This window comes from Eublepharis macularius, chromosome 9, assembly GCF_028583425.1.
Source record: "Eublepharis macularius isolate TG4126 chromosome 9, MPM_Emac_v1.0, whole genome shotgun sequence".
Lineage (NCBI taxonomy): Eukaryota > Metazoa > Chordata > Lepidosauria > Squamata > Eublepharidae > Eublepharis > Eublepharis macularius.
The window spans coordinates 29,976,880-29,984,242 of record NC_072798.1 but is presented as its reverse complement, the minus strand read 5'-3'; positions in this window follow the sequence as shown (position 1 = coordinate 29,984,242).

The window sequence follows — 7,363 nt, the reverse complement described above, 5'->3', positions numbered from 1 at the left end:
ATCACCAGGCTAACAAATGCGCTGATCAAGAATTCCTCACTACATCCTGACACGCACAGAAAACTATGCAAGACAGAAGCACAGCCACCTAGACTATATGGACTCCAAAAAATACATAAGGATTCAGTCCCACTCCAACCCATTGTGAGTGCCATTGGTTCACCGACATATGAATTAGCTAGACATCTGGCCGATCTCCTGCAGGACCACATCGGGAAAACCTTGTCGTACATCGCTGCTAGCGAAACGTCAGGAACTACAATGCCAAGACCACGGCAATACAGCCCGGAAAACCCACAACAACAATCCCAATAATCTCCTTGAACAACCTAGAGACTCATTGAGGGTGTACAAATGCAAGACTTTAATGCACACTGCTGCCTCCTAACTCTCAGCTGAGGGACAGGGACATGCATAAACCACCAAGACTGCGCCAAGGTAGAATGTCTGAGTGGACTGATGGTTCTCATTGGAGGAACATCAATGCTGCCTCAAAGCTTGCTCCAGATCCTCCCTTTTACTCTGCAGCCAGCTACCCTGCTGTGTGTTCCCTGTTTAGAGCTTTGTCTGGTGCACCCTTGTGCATCCTTCCCAGCTGAGACAGAACATGGTTGTATTTTTTGTAGTTTGTGGCCCAGTCGGCAACCCTATATTAATATCCTATAAATCTGCAAATCTTTCAGTCTGTCTCTTTGCCATTTCATTCTTTTCCACAGGTTTGATGCTGTTGAAAGTGTTTCTCCGCCCCGCCCCCCAGCTTCCCCACAGCATAGACTTGCCAGGTGCCTGCTTATGGTGGGTAAACTCGAGACAATTAAAGCCCATTTTGCTCATGGAAACTCCCTAGCATGAGTGAACACATCTATTCACAATGCCATCTTGCCATGGATTGTGTATGTATGGTAGCCTCACAGAAAATCTTCACTACAAACTAAGAGATAACAACAGCATAGCCACAGTCATTACTGGAATTGCAGTGGCTGGAAGAAAATGCAGCCACATTCACAGGTTTGGCTGCACCCTCCCCTAATTTGCTTCCTCTCACGATTATGCTCTTGTGCATGGGAACAAATGGGTACATGGGAACAAATGGGAGTTTCTATGAGCAAACTGGGCTTTAATTGTCTCGAGTTTACCCACCATAAGCAGGCACCTGGCAAGCTTATGAAAAAAACACTTTCAACAACATCAAACCTGTGGAAAAGTTCTATAAATCGTATTTTTTCTTTAGAGTTGTGAGTAGACATGGGCACGAACCAAAAAAAAATAACAAACCCGCGGTTCATGGTTTGGTGCTGCCAACGAACCCGAACTAATGAACCGTGATGAACTTTTCCCGTTGATGAACGTGTTCAGGGTTTGTGGTTCGTGGGGCTCAGAACAGCACCCGTTGGACTTAGAGAGCCCATATTCACAGAGAGTGTTTAGCAAGGCTCTCCTCCAGCCAGCACCCAAATTTGGTCAAGATTGCAATAGGGATCTTGGAGTTATACCCTCTCCAATCTGAGCCCCCCAGGCAACTCCCACTCGATACAATTAGAGCCACCAATTAGAGCCACCATTGACCATATCAGGCAGTGATAATAATGTGAGCCCTCAGCCGAGGTACCCACCGAGCTTGGCCCCAGGGCCTGGAAGCAGCCCTGGCACCAGAGGGAAGGAGAGACTAGAGCCCTAGCCCACCACTCCCACAGACCTGACCTGATCAGGTGCTGATCAATAACCAATGTGAGCCTTCAGCCGAGGTGCCCACTGAGCTTGGCCCCAGAGCCAGGCAGCAGCCCCGGAACCAGAGGAGATAGATCCTTATCCCCCAAATCCAAGATGAATTATACTCTCAGTCTCTCTCCCCAAAGGCTAGCAAGTAGCAAGCAGCAGCTCTGTCACACTCCACTGCTCGCTGAATGTGAAACCCAACCTGGGAGCCCACTGCTATTTATAAGCACAGATCCCATAGACCAACACAGGAGGTCTGTGGTTGGCCATCAGAGCTGCCTATCAGGGTTTGCAGGGATGAGATTGGAGTGCCCATAGCTACAGAACACCCCCTCCCCCCTCCCTCCCCCGGGTGTCTTCTTCCAAGTTGTAACCACTTTGCAGCTCCATGGTTGGAAGGAAGGCCTGCCGATCAAAGTAAGCTGGGCTTCCGTTCGGGTTTCCAGGGTGACAGAAGGAGTGCAGACAGAGTTCAGGCATTTCCCCGGCTCTGTTTCCAAGGGAATTGATTGATGGTGCCTGACAGTCTGACTTCATGAACCGTGGGCGAACGCAAAGAACCAGGCCTCTTACGAACACTGGTTCGTTGGCCATGGATGCTCATGAACTGCCGGATTGTGAACGGACGATCGGGCGGTTCGTGGTTTTTTTGCGTTCGTAATGCGGTTTGTGCCTATGTCTAGTTGTGAGCAAGGAGAGATCTAGTTCTGCCTGGGATCTAGTTCTACCATGGGCTTCACCCATGTCCAGCCTCATTCCGTCTTAACTCTACCCCTGACATCTTCCCAGAGTCTTCCAGGGTTCATCCCCTGACCCACCAAGTCCTATCTTGAACCCTCCTTCTTTAGTTTCATTTCATGGTCACACCCAAGAAACTAATAGTATTGAAATTAAAAAACAGCCAGAATAGGATTGTTTATATAAAGCAAGCGTCCCCAACGTGGTGCCTGTGGGCACAGTTGTGCCTGCCGACACCTTTTCTGGTGCCTGCTAAGTGTTTTTACAAAGTGGGTGGGGCCAGATGGGGCTTTTACAAACTATAGCTTCTGATTGGCCAGTGGAGTATTGATTGGCTGTGCAGATTTTTAAAAACATAGCTTTGGCAGAAGCTCCTACAGCACAAGGATTTTCACTGTGAGTGTCTCTCTACACAAGACATCTTACATGGGGACGCTCAAGTGTAGGGAGACACACTGTTAGCCTGGAAGTGTAGTTTTGAAAGACAGAGAAAGCAGCAGGGCTTTTTTTCAGCAGGAACACAGGGGAATGGAGTTCCGGAACCTCTTGAAAATGGTCACATGGCTGGTGGCTCCGCCCCCCAATCTCCAGACAGAGGGGAGTTTAGATTGCCCTCCGCGCTGCTGAGTGGTGCAGAGGGCAATCTAAGCTCCCCTCTGTCTGGAGATCAGGGGGCGGGGCCACCAGTCATGTGACCATTTTCCCAGAGGGCAACCAACTAAGTTCCACCACCTCTTTTCCCAGAAAAAAAGCCCTGGAATGTGGAGATCACTCCTCAGAGGGTTTGTTAATTTCATCTTCACCAAAGGCAAACCCTCTGAGGAGCGATCTCCACCCATTCTCTCTTTTGAAACTATGCTTCCCGGTGAACATTGCATCTCCCTACACTTGACCATTCCTGTCTAAGATGTCTCATGTAGAGAGACTCTGTGTGACTGAAGGTAAGTTGTAGCAACAATTTTGTGGCTGGCTCCATCTCCTGAAGCAACCATTTTGTGGCAGCTATATTGTTGTTGCGCCCACCACACTGTCAGGATTCCAGATGTGCCTGCAGGCTCAAAAAGGTTGGAGACTCCTAGTATAAAGCATGGATCAGCCACAGATGATTATATCTGCCCTCTTCTTGAAAACATTTAAGGGTGCCTATTAAAGACAACTCATTACACTGAACACAATTTGCATCAGAGAAGTGCATTGAGGGCTGAGCTACTTTTGTTGAAAGCATTGGCAAGCCTTAATAAAAGAATAATCAGAGGGTTAAGAAGAAAAAAAATCAAGGCAAACAGAATGTGTTCACAAGCTCCTGTATGATTCAGATGTTCCAGCTTGAGCATAAACAAAGCTGCAAAATAAAGGTCATTTTAATCAGGCATCACATGCGAGAATTACCTGAGGGCAAATAAACAGGAGTATAGGGCTCTTATCAGATCTCTGGGATGATAATAATAGCCTGGTCACTGGGGAGAGTCTGTTGGTGTTGGCCCACTGGGTCAGCTAACAATGCAGACGCTCTCTTCGGCTTCCCACTGCTGTGACCCAGTCCATCTGCTTCACTCCAGCCATATGGCGGGGCGCTATCAAAGACTGCAAACATCTGAATTTTATGCATCTGAATGTTTTGCAGTTTCACTGAAACTTCACAGAAATGCTGCTGCTTTGAATGCTGCCTTTGAAAAAGAGCTTTTTGTACTTCTGCATGAATGTTAGCATTATGGTGTGACTGTTACCAGAGATTTTAGGATCTTTGCATCAGATGGTTAACCATTCATATATGATCTTGGAAAAGTGGCCCTGTACTGCCTTGTCACTTTAGTTAATATTTTATTTTAGCTCCCACTTGGGAAGAGAATGTAGATGGAAACCTTTGAGAGTAGTTTGAGCTGCCCAGTCATCAGTGTAGCATACCGGCTCCTGTGAGGTTGTCTACTAGGATAACTGGAATTGAGGTTTATCCAGATGGCAGTTTCTCAGGACCTCAGCTTAGCACTTGGGAAGGATAAAAGGGGAGAAATATACTTTATTCTGAGGGTTGAAAATGTGACTCCTGCTGCTGTCTGTCCTGTAGGCAGACAGAAGAAAATGCTATGCCTGAAAGAATTTGTTGCCAGAAGATGTGGTGGCAATCATTGGTTTTGGTGGATTTTGCGGAGGATACCTAAATGGAAACTGCATGTTAAGGGGCAGTGTACCTGAGAGAGCCAGTTTGGTGTAGTGGTTAAGAGCAGCAGGACTGTAATCTAGAGAACCAGGTTTGATTCCCCGCGCCTCCGCTTGAAGCCAGCTGGGTGACCTTGGGTCAGTTACAGCTCTTCCAGAGCTCTCTCAGCCCCACCCACCTCACAGGGTGAATGATGTGATGATGTGACTCACTTTGTAAATCACTCTGAGTGGGCATTAAGTTGTCCTGAAGGGCAGTATATAAATCGAATGTTGTTGTTGTTGTTATAAGTTATAATGCCATAGAGTCCACTGTCCAAAGCAGCAGTTTTCTCCAGGAGAACTGATCTCTGTAAACTAGAGATCAGTTGTAATTCTGGGAGATTTCTAGCCACCCACTGGAGGTTGGCAACCCTAATGGTCTTTAAAGTTTTCCAGTTAAAGAAAATGAAATTAGGAAAGACCACTGACTGAGAACCAGTGCTTAGAACCCCATGGAGACTGCATTGCCCTCTGTACCCTGGCCTTGAACAAGCTGTTCTTTACAGAGGTCACATCCTGTGTGGAAGCTTCCTGTAGCCTCAGGCTCTGAAGTTAAAGGTTCAAAAGACTTTCTATCAAGCTTGTATTGGACCTTGAATTAGTGGCCCGAGGGATGTCTATTCAATCTGTCCACCTCACTCAGGCCAGAAGAGGAAATTTAAGGGTAACTTGACATACCAACCAAGAAGGATTCTTTTCCCCAGTAAGCCTCAGTGGGTCAGGTAATACCAGGGCTTTTTTTAAGCAGGAACACAGTGGAATGGAGTTCCGGAACCTCTTGAAAATGGTCACATGGCTGGTGGCCCTGCCCCCTGATCTCCAGACAGAGGGGAGTTTAGATTGCCCTCCACGCCGCTGAGCGGTGCAGAGGGCAATCTAAACTCCCCTCTGTCTGGAGATCAGGGAGCGGAGCCACCAGCCATGTGACTGTTTTTTCTGAGGGCAACCCACTGAGTTCCACCACCTCTTTTCCCAGAAAAAAAGCCTGGGGTAATACTATCTGATTATTTATGAAAGCTTAGTTTTGCTTGTCATTCTCATTTATTCTGGGCATTTCTTATCCTGTTTTTGTCCTTAATGAGGCCCAAAACCCCTAACAGCATTTAAATAACCAAACAGGGGAAAGGCACACTGATAGTCCTCGATCCACTAGGCCTTTCTCTCAAGGTCATAGACTACAAGGAACAGACTAAAGGCCTTTTTGTTCAGGCAAAAAGTGCATGCCTCTGGCCACACCCATGTTTTAACCACCTACAACAGGAGGAAACTAAAGCTTGGCCTAACGCTTCAGTAGCTGGCAGATATTTTCCCTTCATAGGGTTGCCAGGTCTCTTTACTCCCCCAGTGGGAGATTGGGAGCCTGGCACCTACCCTGCTGTGCCCCTGGGTCCTGGTTTCACACGCGCATGCTCCTGGCTTGCATGATGATGTCACTTCCAGGAAGTGACGTCATCGTGTGGGGTCAAAGGGTGGCTGGGAGTGCTCCCGGGGGCTGGATCAGACTGCTGCAGGCCACAATTTGGCTTGAAACAGGCCACTGTGTGGTGTTTTGGTCTGAATCAGACTGCTGTGGGAGCGAAGGCATGCCACGCCGCCCGAGTGACCCCCCCGCTGGGCAAGTAAGTGGGTGTGGGGGGGAAGGGAGGGAGCAGCGGATCCCCCACCCTGGGTGGGAGAATGGCACCCCTATCCCCGCATGTCCCCTCCTTGAGCCATTTAGGGAGCTTGCTTTGCTTTCTTTTTTTTTTTTGAAAAATTTTTTTATTGGGTTAGAATCCATTATTTTTACATTTACATTCAATTTTCCCCAATTTTTTCATCTCTAACCCCCTCCCTTTCCCCCCCCTTTTTGTTGACTTCCAACAGCTTTCCAACCCTTTGTCCCCTTTCCCTTACTTTTATTAGCTTCCTCTATCTAAAACAAATATATATTCTCCATTATTCTAAGCAGTACATCCTTAACTATTTTTAACATTGTATGCCCAAACTGTAAGTCTTTGTTTCCATCTTAGATAAACAATTTATCCCATTTTTCAATTTCAAATATTTCTATATATCATAAACCATATAGATCATACATTCATTTATATCAAACAATTTGACTTATTCTCTATATATTACTCATTCTATCTTTTTGTAATAATTCTATATATCTCTCATCACGTAGTCAATCAATTTGACTCATCTATATCTTCAGACATTCAGTTTGGTACAAAACTTACCAAAAAGAAAGAAAATATTGTTAGTTAATCAATCCTTATATTTAATCCTTATAGTTAATTATTTTCTATCTATGTTCTGTTTGTTAACCTATATATATCTATATATATATATCAATCTATTAATCTGACTGCTTATTAATTCACATTTATCTCTTCTCCCCCCGGTAAAGTCTCCCCCCTCTACTTCAATGCTTCAGTAGTTCTCAAACTGCCACAGTTTTCCTCCCACCTCCCATTTCTTCTCCAGGTGTTGTTTCAGCTTCTCCCAGTCTGTGTTGAACTGCCCTGAGTCCAGATCTCTCAGTTTTCTTGTCATCTTATCCATTTCAGCCATATACAGCAATTTGTAAATCCAATCTTCAATAGTTGGCACTTCTTGTACTTTCCATTTTTGCGCATACAAAAGTCTAGCTGCTGCTGTCATATAGAATATCAACGTCCTGCATTGGGCTGGAATTCCCTCCATTCCCAAGTTCAGTAGCAGGAGT